Genomic DNA, 10,281 nt, shown 5'->3' with positions numbered 1-10,281 from the left:
GGCAGTATCATTACATGGATATAGTATATAATGCTGGGATTTGGGCTTCTATTGATCCCATCACCCAAAGAGTGAACATAATACCAAATAAGTTATGTTTCATTTATTTTTCCCTCCTCTCACCCTCCTCCCTTTTGGAGTCCCCAGAATCTGTTTAACATCTTTATGTCTGTATGTACCCATCGTTTAGCTCCTACGTATAAGTGAGAATATGTGCTATTTGATTTTTTGTTTCTGCATTAATTCACTTAGGATAATAGCCCCCAGCTCCATCCACATTGCTGCAAAGAACATGATTTCATTGTTTTTATGGTTACATAGTATTTCATGTTGTATATATGCCACATTTGCTTTATCCAGTCCACCATTGATGGGCACCTAAGTTGATTCCATGTCCTTGCCTTTGTGAATCGTGCTGTGATAAACATATGAGTGCAAGTGCCTTTCTGGCACAAATGATTTCTTTACCTTTTGGTAGATACCCAATAATAGGATTGCTGGGTGGACTGGTAGTTTTTGTTTAGTTCTTTGAGGAATTTCTAAACTGCTTTTCACAGGGGCTGAACTAAATTACATTCCCACCAACAGTATGTAAGCATTCCCTTTCTCCCCATTCTTGCCAACATCTGTTATTTTTTACTTTTTTATAAGAGCCATTTTGACTGGTGTGAGATGCTAACTCATCGTGGTTTTAATTTGCATTTCTCTGATGAATAGTGATGTTGAGCATTTTTTCATATGCTTCTTGGCCATTTGTATGTCTTCTTTTGAGAAGTGTCTGTTAGTGTTCTTTGCCCACTTTTTAATGGAGTTATTTGATTTTTTTTCTTGTTGATTTAAGTTCCTTATATATTCTGAATATTATTGCTTTGTGGAATGCATAGTTTGCAAATATTGTCTTCCATTCTGTAGGTTGTCCATTTACTCTGTTGATAATTTATTTTGCCCTGCAGAAGTTCTTTACTTTAATTAGGTCCCAGTTGTCCATTTTTGTTTTTGTTGCATTTGCTTTTGAGGTCTTAGTCATAAATTTTTGCCTAGGCCAGAAGAGTATTTCCTAGGTTTTGTTCTAATATTTTTTACAGATTGAAGTCTTACATTTACATCTTTAAATGTAAAACTTACATTGAAAGATTACATTACAAATGTAATGTTGAGCTAATTTTTTACATGGTGAGAGGTAGGAGTCCAGTTTCATTCTTCTGCATATGGCTAGTTAGTTTTTCCAGCATCATTTATTAAATAAGTTGTCCTTTCCCCATAATTTATTTTTGTTGGCTCTGTCAAAGACTAGTTGGTTGTAGATATACAGCTTTGTTTTTGGGTTCTCTAATTTATTCCATTGGTCTATGTGTCTATTTTTTTTTTTTTTTTTTACCAATACCATGCTGTTTTGGTTACTATGGTCTTACAGTATAGTTTGGAGTTGGGTGATGTGGTGCCTCCAGCTTTATTCTTTTTGCTTAGCATTGCTTTGGATGTTCAGGTTCTTCTCTTCTTCCATACAACTTTTAGAATTTTTTTTCTGATTCTGTAAAAAATGACATTGGCAGTTTGATAAAAATTGTGTTACATCTGTAGATTGCTTTGGGCAGTATGGACATTTTAACAATATTGATTATTCTATTCCATGAGCATGGAATGTTTTTATTTTTGTTTATGTCTTCTATGATTTCTTTCATCAGTGTTTTCTAGTTCTCCTTGTAGAGATCTTTTACCTCCTTGGTTAAAGGTACTCCTGGATATCTTTTGTGTGTGTGTGGCTATTGTAAATGGGATTGTGTTCTTGATTTGGTTTTCAGCTTGAGCTTTGAACATTATTGGTCTATAGGAATGCTACTGATTTGTGTACATTGATTTTGTGTTCTGAAAGTTTACTGAAGTCATTTATCAGGTATAGGAGTCTTTTGGAGGGGTCTTTAGAGTTTTGTAGGTATACAATTATATCATTAGCAAACAGAGATAATTTGACTTCCTCTTTTCCTATTTAGATATTTATTGCTTTCTCTTGCCTGATTGCTCTGATTGGGAATTCCAGTACGATGTTGAATAGGAGTGGTGAAAGTTGGTATTCTTGTCTTGTTCCACTTCTTAGGGAGAATGCTTCCAATCTTTACCCATTCAGTATGATATTAGCTGTGGGTTTATCATAGATGACTCCTATTATTTTGAGGTAATTTCCTTTGATGCCTATTTTTTTGAGGGTTTTTATCATGAGGCAATGTTGAATTTTATCAGTGCTTTTTCTATGTCTACTGAGATGATCATACAGTTTTCATTTTTAATTCTGTTTATGCAGTGAATCACATTTATTGATTTGCATATATTGAACCATCCTTGCATCCTAGAAATAAAGTGCATTTGGAATGATGAATTATTGTTTTGGTGTGTTATTGGATTCAGTTTGCTAGTATGTTGTTGAGGATTTCTGTGTCTATGTTCATTAGGAATATTGGCCTATAGTTTTCTTTTTTGTTGTTCCCTTGCCAGATTTTGGTTACAGGATGATGCTGCTTTCAAAGAATGAGTTAGGGAGGAATGCCTCCTCCTCAACTTTTTGGAATAGTTTCATTAGGATTGGTACTAGCTTTTCTTTGTATGTCTGGTAGAATTCAGCTATGAAGCTATTTGGTCCAAGGCTTTTTTGTTAGTAAGTTTTTATTACTGATTCAGTTTTGTCACTTATTATTGGTTTGTTCAGGGTTTCAATTTCTCCCTGTCTCAATCTTTGGAGGTTGTGTGTTTCCAGGAATTTATTCATTTCCTGTAGATTTTCTAGTTTACGTGCACAGAGATGTTCATAATAGTCTCCACGGGTCTTTCGTATTTCTGTGAGATTATTTGTGATGTTGCCTTTGTCATTCTTGATTGTGATTATTTGGATCTTCTTTTCTTTTCCTAGTTGGTGGTCTATCAATCTTGCTTATCTATCAAAAAAAAAACACTTTTCCTTTTGTTGATCCTTTGTATGGATTTTTTGGTCTCAATTTCATTTAGTTCTGCTCTGATTTTAGTGATTTCTTTTCTTCTAGGTTTGGGTTTAATTTGTTCTTGTTTTTCTAGTTCCTTTAGGTACAACGTTAGGTTGTTAATTGAGATCTAATTTCTTGATTTAGGCATTTGGTGCCACAGACTTTCCTCTTAACACTATTTGGTCATATCCCAGAGGTTTTTGTATGTTATGCCTCTATTTTCCTTTGTTTCAATGAATTTTTTTATCTATGCTTTAATTTCATTGTTTACCCAAAAGTCATTCAGAAGCAAGGTTTTATTTTTCACATATAGAGGAAACATTTTAAAAAGCTGTCTAGCAGAATGCTTCCTCATTCCTAGAGGACTCACTTCCTGGTTCCTCAACTGCTTCTGATGTTTCTTCTTACCTAAAAATATAAAATACTGTGTACAATAATCTTTTAATTAAAGCACGGTATTGTAGGTGCTGAGTGAAAGCCTGCCATTATTTGTTGCTGCTGTTGTTTAGCAGCTGATGCAGGTATTCTGGTGATTCTACTGTGCTGCTTGGTTACCCTGAATACATTTATTTTTTCCTCTGTGTTAATGGTATGTTACGTTTTTTATTGTTAAGTACTTATGTGAGAATAAGTGCAAGGCAAATAAATTCAGAGTCAGGAATGACAGTAATGCCAAACAACCACAGATTGTCCACGTAGGTGCTGAGATAGTGACACCTTTGCTTTCTGAGGCTTCACTGTACGCAAACTTTGTTTCATGCACAATATTATTCAAACTGTTATATAAAACTACCTTCGGCCTATGTGTGTAAGGTATATATAAAACAATGAGTTTTGTATTTAGACTTGGGTATCATTTCCAAGATATCTCATTATGTACAGTCATGCATCACTTAACAATGGAAATACATTCCAAGAAATGCATTCTTAGGCAATTTCTTTGTTGTGCAAACATTATAGAGCTTATACATACCTAGATGGTATAGCCTACTACACACATAAGCTACATGATATAACCTATTGCTCCTAGGTTACAAACCTGTGCAACATGTTACTGTATGGAATACTGTAGGCAATTATAACAGATCATTATGAGTATTATAATATGTTATTATAATCTTATGGGACCACCATTGTATATGTGGTCTACCATTGACCAAATAATGGTTATATGGTGCCTGATTGTATATGCAAATATTCTAATATCTGAAAAAAAAATCTAAAATCTGAAACACCGCTGGTCCCAAATATTTTACATAGGGGATACTCAACCTCTACATTCAAATACTCCATGTATATTGCTAGTAAAACTTCCCCAAATTACCATACCCATGATAGTCCAGATTGTCATTCAGAAAATACTTACTCCACTCTTTTCTATTGTGAGGAGACATACTTTCCCACCCTATTCTTGTTGGCTAGGCTTAGCTATGTGATTTGATTTGTCCAATGGAATGTTAGCAAATGGGACATGGGCAAAGACTTAAAATGTGTCTGTGCAATGGGGCTTGTTTGCTTGGGCTTTTGCCATTGTCATGGGAAGAACTACCCATGCGTTGGGTAGCTAACTGGCTACAAAATGAAAGTAGCAGGTGGGGCAGAGGCACTCTTGCTGACCCACAGGCACAAGGAAGAAGACCAGCCATCACAGCCAAAGCTGCACAATCTGAAGCAGGGCACCCAGGCTGATCTGCAGATTTGTGAGCAAGATAATAAACATTTATTATTACATACCACTAAATTTGGGGATGGTTTACTATGCAGTGATAGCTGATTGCTACAGGAATTTGTATCTAGAAGCAGGTGCTTATGTTAACAAAAACTTAAAATATATGGCTCGAGGAAACTTAAATGAAGCTGAAAAATGGTGACCTGTGCTAGTGATGGTGAAATTGTTGGTAAAATGTGTCTCATGATAATCTGTAAGGTAGAAAGTGTACCAAATGAAACGGTACAGTTGAATTCTGAGGCCAAGTGTAGAAATATGAGCTGGCTTCTGTTGACTGTGCATAATAAGATACAAGAGAGTAATAAGTTCAGAAAAGAATTGGCTTGGGTACAAACAGAATTAAGAGGAAAAATAAAAAGCGTAAAAATTTCAGAACTAGAAGGGTTGGAAAACAAAACTCTTTCTTACCAAATCAAAATGTGACCCATATGACACAATTTCAGGGAAAAATCCAACCTAGGCTACTGTCAGTAAGATTTTAAACCTGTAACACTCTTTATTAAAACCCCTTAAAGGGGCCAGGCATGGTGGCTCAGGTCTATAATCTCAGTACTTTGGGAGGTCAAGGTGGGAGGATTGCTTGAGGCCAGGAGCTTGAGACCAGCCTGGGCACAATGAGACCCCATCTCTACAAAGAGTAAAAATAAAAATATTAGCTGGGCCTTGGTGACACAGGCCTGTAATCCCAGCTACTCAGGAGACTGAGGCAAGAAGACCATTTAAGCCAGGAGTTTGAGTTTATAGTGAGCTGTGATGCTTTGATTGGCAACTGCCCTTCAGTCTGGCCAACAGAGCAAGACCCTATATTTTAAAATATATATTTTAAAAAACACCTCTAGACTGGGTGTTATGGCTCACACCTGTAACCCCAGCACTTTGGGAGGCCAAGGTGGGTGGATCACTGGAGGCCAGGAGTTCGAGACCAGCCTGGCCAACATTGTGAAACCTCCATCTCTGTTAAAATACAAAAATTAGCTAGGCTTGGTGGCACAAACCTGTAATCCCAGCTACTCAGGAGGCTGAGAGACACAAGAATCGCTTAAGCCTGGGAGGTGAAGGTTGCAGTGAGCTGAGATCATGCCACTGCACTCCAGCCTGGGTGACAGAGCAGGCACGGTGGTTCACACCTGTAATCTCAGCACTTTGGGAAGTCGAGGCGGGCAGATCACTTGTGGTCAAGAGTTTGAGATCAGCCTGTCCAACACAGTGAAACCCTGCCTCTACTAAAAGTACAAAAATTAGCTGGGCGAGGTTGCACACACCTGTAATCCCAGCTATTCAGGAGGCTGAGGCAGGATAATCGCTTGAACTTGGGAGACAGAGGTTGCAGTGAGCCGAGATCACACCACTGCCCTTCAGCCTGGGTGACAGAGTGAGACTCTGTCTCAAAAAATAAATAAAAATAAATAAATATATAAATAATAAAAAACAAACAAACAAAAAAACACCTCTCAAAGGATGAAGATGTTCTCTATTAGAACTTTTATCTGGGCCAGGTGCGCTGACTCATGCCTGTAATTCACACTTTGGGAGGCCAAGGTGGGTGGATCATGAAGTCAGGACTTCAAGACCAGCCTGGCCAACATGGAGAAATGCCATCTGTACTAAAAATACAAAAATTAACCAGGTATGGTGGCACACGCCTGCAATCCCAGCTACTCGGGAGGCTGAGGCACAGAATTGCTTGAACCTGGGAGATGGAGGTTGCACTGAGCCGAGATCGCACCACTACACTCCAGCCTGGCAATAGAGCAAGACTCCGTCACAAACAAAAAAATAAAATAAAATAAAATAAAATAAAATAAAATAAAATAAAATAAAAAAGAACTTTTATCTGAACGGAAGTGTCCCTAGAAGGTCTAATGATGCAGTTCTACAGAAGCCTGATGATCACAGAGCTAAAAGCTAAGTAGGGGTGAAGGATGTGAAGAAAGGTGTTTCTCAAGAAGTATTGTTATGATTTTTGGTACATACATTTGATTACAATCAAATATAGAGAAAGACCATAATGTTTTTGAGAGAGTTGTATTAGCAAAAGTGTTACGAGCCTGGACTAAAAGAGTCTAAGACTGTGAAAGATATAATAAGATGTCTGGACCTCCAAATTTCTACAAGCAGGAAACCGACTTAAATAGCTATTCAGCTTCCAAAAAGGGTATATTCTCCCATACTGTCCTCAGAAATGGCCAAAGAGCTGGATGGATAGAGAAGGACCTTTGAAATGGAGAAACCAAGAGCTAGGGACAATGGTGGACTAGAATATGGTATTATAATCTTATGGGACCTGCCACTCTCCCAGGGGCCTAATTAATTAGGGCCTAATTAAAGAACATTTCTTACCCTCAAGGGAGGGGAAATTAGCAACAACTCAGAATATTAAGAATCATTGGTTCTTCCCCTTTTTAAACAGAGATGTGTATTGTAGTTGTGCTGTCCTTGTTCAATCGTTTAATGTTGGATGTGTCATGGACAATTAACTTGTCAGTTTTTTTGCACCTAGATTTTTAGATTAAGAGGAGCAATCCCGGTCTGATATAAATTGTAAGATCAGATATAAGATCTGATAAAAATTATAAGGACTTTGAGACTGTTTCATAATTTGCTAAGACATTGTGGGATCTTGGTAAGGTATAAGTATATTTTATATGTGCGAGAGACCTGAATATTTATGAACAAGAGATCAGACTGGAACAGCTTGGATTATTGCTCAACAGAGAATCACTACCCTCTCCCTCTTCATCAAGGCTTAATATGTGCCAGGACATTAGGACCTGACATCTGCTCTTCGTCCACCACCATAAGAACAAGCCACAGATAGCACAATCACCCCCAGATAAATGAGAAATAAGTGGATTAGAGCTGAAAAAGGCATGTTGGTGCAACCGTAGTGGGTTGGCTACCTGCTCATGCAGTTTATTTCTCCTTTAGTTCTTCTTGGGCTCAGTCTTGGCTATACCACTTGCTTCTTATAATAATTGCTGCTAGGCCCACCCAACTTATAATGATTGTTATAAGGTCCGCCCAACTTTATGACTTGGGGGGTCTAGTTGAACTCAGCTAATGAGGGGCAGTTCTGAATGTGTGGTCATTTAGTATCCCATGGTCCCTTGTTCCACAGCTACCAAGGCCCAGTAGCATACTAGGAACTATTTTTCAAAAGGTGCATGATGCTCTGCTGTAGATGTCATGGCCTAGCTCCAGAATGGCCAAGTTCCCCTGGGGCTTGCCACGAACTCCACACTGCATCTTTTCCTACCATCGACACCTCTAACACCAAAAGATCTACCAGATGACAGAGTTCAAAAGGAGGCACTGTTCACATGACAACTTGGACCTACTGCAGAGCCCCTTCCTACTCCAGCCCCCACTTAGAGTTGGCACCTTGTCCTATGACCTCGGATGTGGCATGGAGAGGAATGTATAGATATGGAATATGTTACTTCCAGAAACTAAAAAGACCTACAGGGCCAGGCACAGTTGCTCACTCCTGTAATCCTAGCAGTTTGAGAGGCCAAGGCAGGTGGATTGCTTGAGCCCAGAAGTTCGAGACTAGCCTGGGCAACATGGCCAAATCCCATCTCTACAAAAAATACAAAAATTAGCTGGGCTTGGTGGCACATGCCTATAGTTACAGTTAGTCAGGAGGCTGAAGTGATAGGATCACTTGAGCCTGGGAAGTTGAGGCTGCAGAGAGCTGTGATCACGCCACTGCACTCCAGCCTGGGTGACAGAGTGAGACCCTTTCTCAAAAAAAAAAAAAAAAAAAAAAAAAAACCTGTTTATTTGTGCTTTCTTATTTGTAGTTGGATGCAAGGTTGTAAGATACAGAATTTATATTCTTTTTTTATTTTTTGCCTTGGAGGGGATTCCTGGCAAGGAACTCCTGAAAACTTTTATGAAGTGGCAGATTACTTTATCTTTGTAGAGTTCATCATCTATCCTCTGAAGCAATCACTGTATTAAGGCCCCCAGCAGAGTAGTCACTTTAGCTTACCTTGTCCAATTAGCATGATATCACAGATGTACTGGATCAATATGATATCCTGCGGTATGTCCAGATGGTCCATATCTCTTTGAATTTTATTATCAAAAACATGGCAGAGTTAACACAGCACTGAGGTAAAACTGTAAAGAAATATTTTTGTTCATTCTATGTGAATGCAAACAATTTTTGGCCCTCTCTTCTGATTCATAAAAATATGTGTTTGCCCAATTAGTGGCTACAATACAATACCCAGCATGGCAGATGCATTCAGGAATGTTACTTGGTTGAGTGGTAGTCTACAGTCATTTCAAGGATTTATCTGATTTCTCCAGCGTTCATGGACAAATTAAATGGAGCTAGGATAGGTACCACCAGTCCTACATCCTTTAGCTCTTTAGGAGTGATGCTAATCTCTGCCATTGCCCTCTAGAATGTGATAGTGTTCTTGCCCAAGGGTAGACGGAGTGGCAGTTTCAGAAAGTTCCACTTCACATTCTGCACAACAACAGTTCTCACCACACAAGCCACGAATCCAGGGTGCAGGTTACTCCACTGCCACATATTTTAATCTCAGTTATACTCTTAGAGACTCAGGAAATGGACCCACTGCAAGCCTGATTTCATCAGGCTTGATTAATCAGTGTCCATTTATTTCCTGGTTCCTGTATGCCCCATTCTAACATGGGGGCCAAGATAATACTCTGGATCATTGGGTATCCATGTCAATGCAGACTCTGTGCCCAAAGTCATCAAAATGAGTATTCCCTTTTCTCCCCCAGTGTACAGTCATCCAAGTAAGTGGTCAAACGTCCCTTTGGAAAAGATAACTGGAGGAATCTTTGCAGTATATGCTTGCTGTGACCTTGTATGATTCTTACTCCAACTCTTAATTTAATGGGTTCTGATGTGAAAGATGGGTTAGGCCTAGAAATTGAGCAACAGGTCATGATATTTTATTAGTGCAACTAGCATCAGGCTTCTGCTTTTCCACTCTTGCCCTGTTTTAATCATATATATTCAGAAACATCTTTCTTGGCTCCCCATCTATCTTGCCCTTCAGATCTCAGGTATAATCAACCATCCTCTTAATTCCCCGTAAGTGACCCTCACTTTTGGATCCTGTGTTTGCTTCTCAGTTGTATCTAATCATCCACTGCAGGTGATAATGACCTGTTTTTAAACTACCAAAAAAACTGTCTGGCCAACATGCTTAATTTTTAGCTGTTTGTTAACTCCCCTGTTTCTCTTTGTCACACTGTAGAGTGTCAAGGCAACTTAGTAACAATGAGCCAATCCCACTGTCCCGTGTGCATTGTCCCATGTACCTTTCCAATGCCTGAGTCTTCACATTAGGAAGGGCATTCCTTCCACTGGGACATTTTCCAGGTCCACAGCTGGTGAAAGTTTTACCAATTGGGCTGCCACCTTATGCTAAGAACTGTCTATGAACCACATACCAGAACCAGATGGTGGTCAGAGTCAGTTCCCAAACCCCATCTTGCCACTTGCCTTCTTGGTCCAGCTCTGGTAACAACTGTGTTGGTTTGGATTCTCAAAGATACAGATATCAAGACAGTGTGAGAAAGGCAAGCAAA

This window comes from Chlorocebus sabaeus, chromosome 25, assembly GCF_047675955.1.
Source record: "Chlorocebus sabaeus isolate Y175 chromosome 25, mChlSab1.0.hap1, whole genome shotgun sequence".
In the NCBI taxonomy this organism is placed as follows: Eukaryota; Metazoa; Chordata; class Mammalia; order Primates; family Cercopithecidae; genus Chlorocebus; species Chlorocebus sabaeus.
The sequence above is the reverse complement of the archived record's forward strand: the minus strand, read 5'-3'. Positions refer to the sequence as shown.